Source organism: Mesoplodon densirostris, chromosome 5 (genome assembly GCF_025265405.1).
Source record: "Mesoplodon densirostris isolate mMesDen1 chromosome 5, mMesDen1 primary haplotype, whole genome shotgun sequence".
Classification (NCBI taxonomy): Eukaryota; Metazoa; Chordata; class Mammalia; order Artiodactyla; family Ziphiidae; genus Mesoplodon; species Mesoplodon densirostris.
The window spans coordinates 145519024-145532044 of record NC_082665.1 but is presented as its reverse complement, the minus strand read 5'-3'; positions in this window follow the sequence as shown (position 1 = coordinate 145532044).

Genomic DNA, 13021 nt, shown 5'->3' with positions numbered 1-13021 from the left:
CCTCTCTTCTACCTTCATCCATGCTCGGCTTCTCCTCTCATCCTTTCCCCTTGTCTGCAGCCATGACTGCGGGGGTCAAGAGCCCACTGCCCCAAGAACAGGCTATGTATGTGTGCCACTAGAGGCACCCAAGATTACTTCAGGATAGATGAACATTTTCTAGTTTAATAGATATGCATTTGTTTACTTTTCATTACCAAAAAAAATTGTAAGTTGTATGGTGGTCGTGAGAATTCCACTGGTTCTTGAGCTCTTCCTCCAGGAAAAGAATGTTGAACTCCCCCTAGCGCTGGAGGAAAGCGGGACCCAGATGGAGGGAATTTGAACGAATGGCATCTTGGAGCGTAAATGCAGTGATTTCAGTATTAAAAAATCAAGTCTGTGGGCTCCACCACATCATACTTCTGATAAATATATGTCTCATCTGGAGCACTTTCTATTTTTACATTAACAAGACTTGTAAATTACTCAATGGAAATAGCTGCTTTCAAGGGGATCGTATAGGAAGCCGGTAATTTCTGGATTGTACCCTGATTTCTAATTCCACTTTCAGCTAAGTCTTTTAATAAATCTCTAAATGTCTTTCTTTTTATTTCCTCATCCAGGAATTTGCAGAACATTACTGGCATTTCAATGAGGTGGTTTTTTTTTTTTTTTTTTTTTTTTTTTTTTGCGGTACGCGGGCCTCTCACTGTTGTGGCCTCTCCTGTTGCGGAGCACAGGCTCCGGACGCGCAGGCTCACGGGCCCAGCCGCTCTGCGGCCTGTGGGATCTTCCCGGACCGGGGCACGAACCCATGTCGCCTGCATCGGCAGTCGGACCCTCAACCACTGCGCCACCAGGGAAGCCCTCAATGAGTTTTTAGTTAAGAATTTTAAAGGTAATAACCATAGCCTTTCAAAGAAAGTTTCACTGAAATTAAATTTCAGTACCCCAGGGACTTCCCTGGTGGTCCAGTGGTTAAGACTCCACGCTTCCACTGCAGTGGGCACGGGTTTGAGCCCTTGACGGGGAACTAAGATCCCCCATGTCACGTGGCCAAAAAAAAAAAATTTCAGTACCCCAAATAAAAAGCTACATCATATACAAGATTACATAGCTCACGTTTCTGTGCCAATCTTTTTAATAAATTCTTCTTTTCTCATTACAGACTCAAGGTAACTGAGATATCTAGTGTCCAGTCCTAAGAAAAACAAATTTCTACTGATTTTGGGTTTAAAGAATTCACCAAATCCGTTTTATGATAACTGTGAGTAAAACTATTATTCCGCCCCCTGCCCCCAATCTTGGAAAACCTCTTCATGGTGCTTCCTGGACTTAATAATTTTCCAGGTAAAAAATATTTTCATATCACAGAAGCTCAAGAAATGTTTCCCACATTTATTGTTCTTGTTATAACAAGTATTGCCATCCCCTCAGTCCCACCCCATCCTCTTCCAACTTTTAAAGCAATTGTCTCAGATAGAAAATGCCTCTCAGGTATTCCCTGGTGGTCCAATAGTTAGGACTCGGCGCTCTCACTGCTGTGGCCTGAGTTCAATCCCTGGTAGGTGAACTAAGATCCCAGAAGCCGCATGGTGCGGCCTTAAAAAAAAAAAAAGAGAAAGAAAGAAAACGCCTCTCTTCTTCAGTGGAATTTGAGTTTAGGGTCATATCTTGTTTTCTGGACTTCCAGTCGCTAAGAATGTACATATAAGCTTAAGGTATTTAAATTACTACACACACACACACGCACACACACACAAATAACATCTATTTTCACATCATGATAATTTTTTAAAGTGAATTCTTTCTTAAATATGAGAACAAAAGCAACAAAAGAAAAAAATAGATAAATTGGACATCTTCAAAATTAAAAACTTTTTGCTTCAAAGGACATCATTTGAAAATGAAAGAAAGACACCCCTCAAACTGGTAGAAAACATTTGAAAATCATATATCCGATAATGGACTTATATCTAGAATATATAGAGTACGATTACAACTCAATAATAAAAAGACAAATAACCCAATTTAAAAATGGCAAATGAGACTTCCCTGGTGGTGCAGTGGTTAAGAATCCGCCTGCCAATGCAGGGGACACAGGTTTGAGCCCGAGTCCGGGAAGATCCCACATGCCCTGGAGCAACTAAGCCCGTGTGCCACAACTACTGAAGCCTGCGCACCTAGAGCCCGTGTTCCACAACAAGAGAAGCCACCGCAATGAGAAGCCCACGCACCGCAACGAAGAGTAGCCCTAGCTCGCCGCAACTAGAGAAACCCCGTGTGCAGCAGCAAAGACCCAACGCAGCCCAAAATAAATAAATAAAATAAATAAGTTTATGAAAAAATATAGACAAATGATCTAAATAGACATTTTTTCCAAGAAGATACACAAATGGCTAGTAAGTACATGAAAACGTGCTCAACACCATTAATCATCAGGGAAATGCAAATCAAAACCCCAATGCGATACCACTTCACACCCAATGGAGAGGCTACAATAAAAGAGAAATATAATAGCAGGTGTTAGGAAGCAGGTAGAGAGATTGGAAGCCCCATGCACTGCTCGTGGCAGTGTGAAATGTTTCAGCCTCTTTGAAAACAGTCTGGCAGTTCCTCAAAAGATTAAACATAGAGTTACTATATAACCCAGTAATTCCACTCCAAGGTATATACCCAATAGAAATGAAACTATATGTCTACACAGACTTGTACGTGAGTGTTCATAGCAGCATTTGGCTATTCATAGTATCCACAAAGTATAAACAACCCAAATGCCCATCAACTGATGAAAGGATAAATAAAATGTGGTATATCCACACTGTGGGATAATATTTGGCCATAACGAGGAATGAAGTACTAATGCTACAACATGGATGAACCTTAACAACGTAATAAGAATAAGAAAAATCCAGACTCAGAAGATCCCATATTACATGACTCCATTTATAGGAAATTTCCAGAATAGGCAAATCGTCAGAGATATAAAGTATCCGTGATTGCCAAGGGCTAGCTGGAGGGAAATGGGGAGTGACTCCTGATAGGCATGGAGTTTCTTTTTGGGGTGAGGAAAATATTGTAAAACTGATTGTGATGATAGTTGTAGAATTCTGTGAATATACTAAAAACGGTTGAAGTATACAACTTTCAATGAGTGAATTGTATGATGTGTGAATTTTGCTGTTACTAAAAAGTGAATTATAAGTAATAACACATTTTAAATCAGTGAAAAGATTTTCACCTCTTTACAGCTGCCTTAATTGTCTTGTGTTCAAGTATTCTGAAACACCTTGATGAACAATATGAAAGGAGATACCCTTTAAAATATTTAAAGTGTCTTACAAATATAAGAAAGTACACACTTACAAATGTTGATGCCATTATTATCTGGTCAATGTTTGTTAGCTCCTTCATATCAATTCTTAATAAATACTTGTTGAATAGGATGTAAAGGGGTGAAGCAAAGTTCTAATAGTTGTATTTTGGGAAATAGTGAGATGATTCTAATAGTTCATTTGGAAGGAAAAACAAACAAGAATAGGTAATAAAAATTCCAAGGGGAATAGTAATAAGGAAGACTTAGATACTGAAAGTTATTAAATAATTATTGGAGTTAAATATGTGTGGTGTTGGCACAATAATTGACAAGCTGCTGGAACAGAAATAAAAGTCATGAAATTTATTTTTATGTATAAGATTATGAAGTTTATAATTAAAGAAGGAACAGAAACCAATGAAAAGAACGTGGTCTATTAAACACATGGTGTTGAGATTACTTCCTATTTGGGGGAAATATGTGAAGCTTGGTTCAAACGGTACACTCAATTTCAAATGAATTAAAGAGCACAATGGAAAATATAAAAATCAGAAAAACAAAATAAAACTGAGTGCACATATATCTGGTCTCTGGAAAGAAAAGATATTCTGAGCAACAAAGTGGTCATAAAAATTATGACAAAGGAAAAGATGGAATTTGGATCCATAAAAATTGACAATTTCTATGAAAATATTACAAACAAGGCTACGCACACACACAGACTATGAGAAAATAGGAGCAGGTCACATATACATACAAATGGTTCTAATCTGATGTATGTAAATATTTCCTAGAAATCAATAAGGAGAAAATATGCTTCTCCTCCTACCTCCCCAAATAAAAAGATCAGAAAGAGGTTCCACTTCTGATATGGAACCTGGAGCCAGGAAAGCAAATAAAGATAAAATATCAAATACCAAAACATAGGACTTTAAAAAGAGTTTGGAAATCTGTCCAGACTAGCAAGCCAACATTTTCTCTTTGACATTGACATGAGAAAACCACTGACAAGAGACCCTGGGAACTCAGCATTCTTTAAGCCAATATGCATTTCTCCTAAAACGGACAAATAGGCCAAGGTGTGCATATGTGTTTGACATACAATGTTTGAAAATATATGTGTCCCTGTAAAGTATAAGTAATAACATCTTTGGCCAGGATTCCATTAACTGCTATGTTTGCGCTTTTCCAGTATAGTAACAGGTGTTTACGATAATGACTGAGGAACTGCATGTTCTTGAAGTTCCCTTTCAATAATCTTTTATTGTGCCGTCACACCATGGCTATAGAATGTATTTCTAGAACAGATATCTGTGTCTTCAAGTCACTCATGCATACATGGCACATAAGGTAATTCTAGTCATTGTCCCACTCCCTGACTCCTTTTGTGTAACAGAAATTTTACTACAATTTAATATAGAAGATTCCTTTATCTGAAACATGGAGAATGGAATTAAAGCTACTATTTAATAGAGAAAGAGTAAGAAAACGGTACATTTTGGTGAGGAAATGAAGTCAAATTTTTATTTTATTATTATTAATTTTTTAATAGATCTTTTTTGGAGTATAATTGCTTCACAATACCGTGTTAGTTTCTGTGGTACAACAAAGCGAATCAGCCATATGCATACACATGTCCCCATATCCCCTCCCTCTACTTATTTTTATTTTTATTTTTTGGCCTTGCCGCAGGGCATGCAGGGTCTTATTTCCCCCACCAGGGATCAAACCCGGTCCCCCTGCAGTGGAAGCGCGGAGCTTAACCACTGGACCGCCACGGAAGTCCCAAAGCCAAAGTTTTAAAATGTAAAAAGTTTCAAATGCCAGAGAAGATCCTCAGTCGGCAAAAACTAGATCGGACTGCAACGTGTTTGTTTGTAAACAGATACGCGATTGAGCAAAAAGCTGGATTTTCTGTTTTCTCCAACAGGTGGCGCTACACTAGCACCCTGCCTCATAAACACAGGCAGGGCAAAGGCCACGGGGAGCCACGAAGCCCACTTCCTGTAGCAGTGATCATGGGATCTATTATTTATGTTTGATTGTGGCCCTCGAGGACCTCCCTCCATCACAAGACGTAACCTAGCACAGGCCCACACACAGAGAGGCGCTCGGTGAAGTGTGCTTGAGGAGGATGACTCCAGTCATTCTTCCTAAATTCATTTATTCGTTCACTCATTCACACAGTCAGTAAATATTTACTGAGTGCCTATCAAATATCGGGTGGGTCCCATGTTTGGGGCTGGAGATATAACCGCGAAGAAAATACATGGACCCTGTCCCTGTGGTTTAGTGGAGGAAACAGACATTACTGAAATGCTCATGTTAATGAAATAATCACCAAGGGTGGTAAGTGAGCCAAAGGAAACGTACAAGCCATATAACAGTACAGACACCGGGATAAGATGAATCAAGACAGGAAGGCGGCATAAATATGGACGCACTTCTGTACAGCATGAAAGAGGAATTGTCTAAAATGTTAAAGTCTACCCTGTGACTACATATTAAGTCATTAGGAGTATACGTAGCACTCTTTAAAATCACCCACCACCCTTGCCATGGTTACCAATAGACACAATAACCAACAGACATAGAAAAAGAGCCCCATTCACCTCCCACTAAAGATTACACTTCAGCCAAAGTCTGGGATGAAGCCATATTTTCTCTCCTAAATGGCTTTCCTTCCTCTAGCCTCCCTCCCTCAAAATGTAGTAATTCCATCAGAGGCTGCACGTAACCTACAACTTAAATTTCCCCAACGTGGTTTTCTTCGTGTCAGTTCCCTTCTCATGAAAGAGTCAGAAGGTCTGACTCTCTCAAAGCTGACATTCCAGGGCTTCCATGGTGGCGCAGTGGTTGAGAGTCCGCCTGCCGATGCAGGGGACACGGGTTCGTGCCCCGATCCCGGAGGATCCCACATGCCGCGGAGCGGCTGGGCCCGCGAGCCATGGCCGCGGAGCCTGTGTGTCCGGAGCCTGTGCTCCGCAACGGGAGAGGCCACAGCAGTGAGAGGCCCGCGTACAGCAAAAAAAAAAAAAAAAAAAAAAAAAAGCTGACATTCCAGTTTCTCACCCTGTTACTGAAGGATCTCCATGACATACTCTAACTTCCTTTCAGTCTGCTTCCCATAGGCCCCTATACAAATCCTATAGGCATTTCTTAGTATATCTACCACCCTGGAATAGACATTGCCTATCTCCCTTCCCTGGCTCTGTTCCATGCCTTTGCTCCATGCCGTTCCAGGCATCTGTGTAGCTTTCTTCCTTACCAATAATGATGCCTTCCTTAAAACAAAACCACCAGCTTTTGAGGTGTTACAGTCCTTTTAAAAAAAACACACAAAACATTCATGATAGGAATAGGGGTGGGTTTTAAACATACTTGCTTGGCGAAATAAAAAATTGATAACTCCCATGTGGAATCTAAAATACGACACATACCGCAAAAAAAAAAAAAAGAATAAAATACGACACAAGTGAACATATCTATGAAACAGACAGACACACAGACTTACAGAACAGACTTGTGGTTGCCAAGAGGGGGCGAGGGGAGGGATGGACAGGGAGTTTGGGATTAGCAGATGCAAACTATTATGTACAGAATGGATAAACAACAAGGTCCTACTGTATAGAACAGGGAACTATATTCAATATCCTGGGACAAACCATAATGGAAAAGAATATGAAAAAGAATGTGTATATATGTATAACTGAATCACTTAGCTGTACGGTAGAAATTAACCCAACATAGTAAATCAACTATACTGCAAGAAAATAATTTTTCTTTTAAATTGATAACCCTTTGTTAGTCTTCCTGTTAAAAACATTTTATGACATAGATCTTTTGAACTGTAGAATCAGGGAAGCGCAGTGCTACAGAGAAGTCCCTCTTGGCAGGCTCTGGCCTGACTTCATTTGGGAGAGAAAATTAGCCCACACCTGGGAGGGCTGTCCTAGTCCTGAGGCTCTGTGATTCCAGGTCAAGAGACCTCAAGGATGGTAAACAGTTCTCCCATATGTTAAGATTTGCCCTCAGAGTTCTGGTTTCCTGTCTGAGGACCCACATCTTCTTCTGGCCATTCGCTGGACAGACGCAGTCTGCCCACAGTCTGCGGTCTTGGCCTTGCAGGCCTCTACGGAACTACCACGTTAGAACATGAAATGTGATAGGAAAAATTATCAATCTATATAATGATGATAATTTCATCGTGAAATACCCAAATATGCTACTTTCTTTTTTATTTCCTTATACTGCCCTTCCCCCTGCCTTGTATTTCCAGCGGTTTCCACTTGCCTCAGGGAGGTTTAGTGTTGTTACAGAGGGACACAAAGAAAAAGAAAAAAAAATTAAGTATCAGCTTCCAAATAGGATTTTAGTATTTTTCCACCAGATGATCTTAAAAGCTAGGTTTCATAAGGGAGAGAAAAGATGTTCTAGATTCCTTTATTTCTCTTGTTGGCATATCAAAAGTCAGTTTGATCCTAGAGTTTACACAGGGAAGTAGACAAGGAAAAGAAAGAATGCCCACCCCATCCCTGCCGCCCCACTAGTCCTAGGTTGTCAGAGGTGATGCTAATCTCCCTTCTCCTGATTCCACCCAAAGTGGGCAGGTTTGTTAAGTAGGTGGGAGAAAGGTTGAGGGCTTCTGAAGCCTTCATCTCTGGGACTCTGGGAGGGGCTTACCTTGCAGGTTAGCTGGCACCCTGCAGGAGTGACTACATCTCGATTTAACTCAATAGCACAGCACAATTCTGCAGGGAGAGAGGCAGAATCTCATTCCCTGGGCTGCCCCTAGAACCAGCATGGAATAAACTGGATGAAGGAATTTCCACCTGGTCCATAGAAGAGGCCTGGAAAGTAGCTGAGTTGAGAGCCAAGAGGCGGCCACACCTCAGCCATCATGAGGGAGAGGTGAGTCGGCAGCAAGATCCTGGGTGAACATTCTAGGCAAAAGCCAGATGGAGGATGAGGGGTCTGCAGCAGCAGCCAGAGCAGCGACAGAGTCATCCATGAGCTTCCAAGCCAGGAGGAACCAGACCATGGGTACTGTAAATATAGCCTCAACGGCAGGTCCTTACTGAACTCCCAGGGATGGGTTAGATACAACCCAGGAGTGCCCAGACCACTCCCACAGCAGAAAGCAGCAAGGAAGCCGAAGAGGCTGCATGCATCTGAGGGTTCCATCTTCTGCTCTCTGTCTCTCCAGGGTTTGTTAGCCCCAGCAGTTGCCTGAGAGACGTAGCATTTTTTACCTAAAGAGATGGACCATTTACCTACAATGTCTATTTAAATTGTGCCAGAATAGTTCTCCTTCTATTTAGTGGTTGGAAGCTGGTGAGAAAGATGAGAACAATTTTGGAGAAAGGAAATGCTACATCTTCTTTGCACATTTGTGAGTAGGGTGAAAAAATCTGCAACTTTTCACACATGTGAGTGTTGCCAGCTTTCCCCACCCTCCTCCCCACTGCTAAATTTGGTGCTGCTCAGGCTGCCCAGTTCCTCCCATCCACCCACACCCAACTGGGGAGAAGAGCTTGGAAGGTCCAGATCGGATCTTTGGAGAATCAGGGGAAAGGAAGAGAGATAGAGTTGGTGTAAGCCACACGGGTAGATTCTAAGGGAAAAAATGAAGAGTAGGGGGCATGAATGTTGTTCAGAGGCATCAAGTGGGAGTGTGGGAGGAGGCCACAGAGAGATGTAGGGAGAGACTGGGTGGGTGAGAGCTGCTATTCTGGGGAAAGAGGGTGAGAAATGGAGGGCTGGATATTAGAGAAAAGGAAAGGTATTTTGATAAGAGCTGCTCTAGATTACATACTGACCCTTATTTATATTCCTTGAGATGAAGAGTAGAAATCCCATCAGGACTTTGCTTCTTTGAACCCCACCCCCTCAGGGACTGGGCCATGTGGATCTCAGGTTTGACAGGTCTCTGACTTACACACACAATGACCCTGCTACTATATAAGAAATGTGTTAATGTAGAGTAGGGGGCGATTTTGCCTCCCAAAGGACATTTGGCAATGTCTGCAGACATTTTTGATTGTCACAACAGGGAAGATGCTAGTGGCATCTAGTGCGTAGAGGCCAGAATGCTGCTAAACATCCTACAATGTGCAGGACAGACCCTATAGCAAAGAATTATCTCAGCCAAAATGTCAAGAAGGCCACAGTTGAAAAACTCATACAGAAAAATGGAGGAAACAGGCTGTTGTTTCCTTACATCTTCTCTTCCCAAAGACCAAATGAAAGACAGCTTTTTTTTTCCATTTTAAACATTTCAAGTTTGTGATATTAATTCTTAAACAGCACTACATACATACAGTAATATCAGCCAAATCATAGAATTCAGGTTCTTAAAAACATTTAAGGTAGGAGAATTTCTATTGAAGAATTCCACACCCTGTGAAAAAATAGAGTTGAATATGAAGGTTTCTAGAAAATTCATGAAAAGCCCTTATACATATTTTTATTCTTAATATAAAAATATAAACCTAGCACACCACATTAAATAACTATCACATGTAAGACATGATCATATACCCAGAGAAAACCATAATTCAAAAAGACACATGCACCCCAATGTTCACTGCAGCACTACTTACAATAGCCAGGACATGGAAGCAACCTAAATGTCCATCAACAGAGGAATGGATAAAGAAGATGTGGTACATATATACAATGGAATATCACTCAGCCATAAAAAGGAATGAAACTGGATCACTTGTAGAGACGTGGATGGACCTAGAGAGTGTCATACAGAATGAAGTAAGTCAGAAAGAGAAAAACAAATATCGTATAATAACGCATACATGTGGAATCTTGAAAAATGGTACAGATGATCTTATTTGCAAAGCAGAAATAGAGACATAGATGTAGAGAACAATTGTACGGATACCAAGGGGGAAAGGGGTGGGGAGGGAGGAATTGGGAGACTGGGATTGACACACATCCATTATTGGTACGATGTATAAAATAGACAACTGATGGGAACATACTGTATAGCACAGGGGACCCTACCTAATGCACTGTGGTAACCTAAATGGGAGGGAAGTTCAAAAGGGAAGGGATTGGGCTTCCCTGGTGGTGCAGTGGTTGAGAGTCCGCCTGCCGATGCAGGGGACACGGGTTCGTGCCCCGGTCCGGGAAGATCCCACATGCCGCAGAGCGGCTGGGCCCGTGAGCCATGGCCGCTGAGCCTGCACGTCCGGAGCCTGTGCTCCCCAACGGGAGAGGCCACAACAGTGAAGAGGCCCACGTACCGCAAAAAAAAAAAAAAAAAAGGGAAGGGATATCTGTATGTGCATGGCTGATGCATTTTGTTGTGCAGTGGAGGCTAACACAACATTGTAAAGCAACTATACTCCAATAAAAATTATTTAAAAATCAAAAGATGTGATAAATATGAGTAGTCATGGTTACTCTCCATCTTTTGCTCACTACTAGAGAATCCTCAGCATCTAGCTCTCCTCCCATCCCACCGCTCAGCACACTTTCACTGAGATCCTAATAAATTTCTTTTGTGTTGTTCCAGATAAGACATCTACTAAAATGGATTACTGGGAGTGAGGATGTAGCCACAAGCTGATAAAGCTCCCTGGAGATCTGACCATCTGTAACAAGTATGAAAACAACTTGCAACTTTGAAATCAATTTTCCAGCTTCTACAACAACCCACCAAAAAATGGAAGATGGTTAGATCTAGCCCACTACTAGACAACAGTTCATGACCCATGAGATTCTGCTCTCCTCAGCTACCTCTGCCCAAAATGAGCTGCTTGTGACATACACAGGCCCAGCCCAGGGGAAGGATTGCAAACCCCAGACCCTGCCTCCTTCCCTTCCACCTTCCTCATCTGACTTCTGAGACGTTGCCATTTCTTTGCATCTAAGCTTTCTGCAAAGCTCAGGCTCAGCTCAGCATGATTATGTGGTCTGCTCTGGTTTCCCTTGTGGGTTTTAAATTCAGAATTCTGAGCTCATTTATTAGCAGCTTCTCTGAACAGACCATCTAATTAATTTGCTCATTCATTCATTCATTTATTCATTCATCATTCAGCAATCATTTAATAAGTGCCTTCTCTGTTCTTACATGTTTTCTATGCACAAGAGAGGCAAAGACAAATAAAATATTGTCCAGTTGTAATAGGGAAAAACAAATCTGACTCCATATTGGACTGCTTCTTTTACTTTAAACTTTGTATTCTGTTGCTTTTGCTACAAGTTAAGAATGTAGCCTATAGTCTGAAATATACAGGATAGCCCATTCTCAAGGCTCCGACCTTTAAAGGTATAATACTTTTCCAATCATATAGAGATAAAAAGTTGCAGAACAGAGAATAATATTTGTGTTCTTGGATGGACGTTTACAGGAACATCGTGACCTAATCTACCTGGACAGCTGCAGGAACAAAGGATTCTGACACCAAGGAGTTTGCAACAACTAGCCACACCCCCTCCCCTTTTAGTATAAAATAAGCCTGAATTCAAATTTGGGTAAGGTGTTTCTTTGGGACACTAGTCCACCATCTTCTTTGTCTGCTGGCTTTCTGTATAAAGTCACTATTCCTTGCCCCGATGACTCGGCTCTCGATTTATTGGTCTGTTGTGCAGTGAGCAGTATGAGCTTGGACTTGGTAACACAATCTTTGAGAATCTTACATAGAGGTGAACAAGTGGAAAGGTAAATGTGCTTTGGGCATTACAGTGAATGTACACACAGGGTACTATAGTGACACGAAGAAAGAAGAGGCCAGTTCTACAGAGCAAACCAGATGAATCTCTGGTGTTAGGCGTTATTGAAATATTTTCAGTTGAACTTATTATTGAAAGATAAGTAGGTATGTTGATATGGTGTACAGAATTGGCTGTCTACTCTGAGGCTCCTGTTCCCTTTTCTTTCTCACAACATTGGTTTAGTTCAGGTCTCAGGCAGAAAAGCACTTTGGGAAGGAGAGTCCATCTCCAGATTCAGGGGTATTGATGTTGATCAGGCTAAGACAATTATACATTCATCATGATTGCAAATGTGATGTCAAGGAGAAGACACCTGGTCCGGGTTGCAGGGAGTGTAATGGTGGGGTTGACTTCCAGAAAAACTGTCTGGGAAGGGTTTTCCCCTCTAATAAAAAAAAGAGAAAGAGAGATACTTCAGGAGAAAATGCTCATTCCTGTCATTGGATGTTGAGATGTTTAGAGCTGCAGCAGTCATCTTGTGCTCATGAGGTCAAAGCCAGGAGCATGGCAAAGAAGCTAGCTCAGAAGCTTGATATTGTTGAGGTGATGAATTAATCATCCTGAGGCTGTGTACCTAAGGACTCCCCACCAGAAAAAAAAAAATTATTGTGGTAAAATATACATAACATAAAATGTACCATCTTAGCCATTTCTACATGTACAATTCAGTGGTATTAAGTATAGTCATATTGTTGTGCAATTATCACCCCTATCCTTCTCCAGAACACCATTCATCTTGCAAAACTGAAACTCTGTACCCTTCAAACAATAACTCTCCCTTCCTCTCTCTCCTCAGCCCTTGGCAACCACCATTCTACTTTCTGTCTCTAGGATTTTGACTACTCTAGGTACCATATAAAAGTGGAATTTTTCAGTATGTGTCTTTTGATGACCAGCCTATTTCACTTAGCATAATAGCCTCAAGTTTCAGCCATGTTGTAACACATCAGAATTACCTTCTATTTTAAGGCTGAATAATATTCCATTATA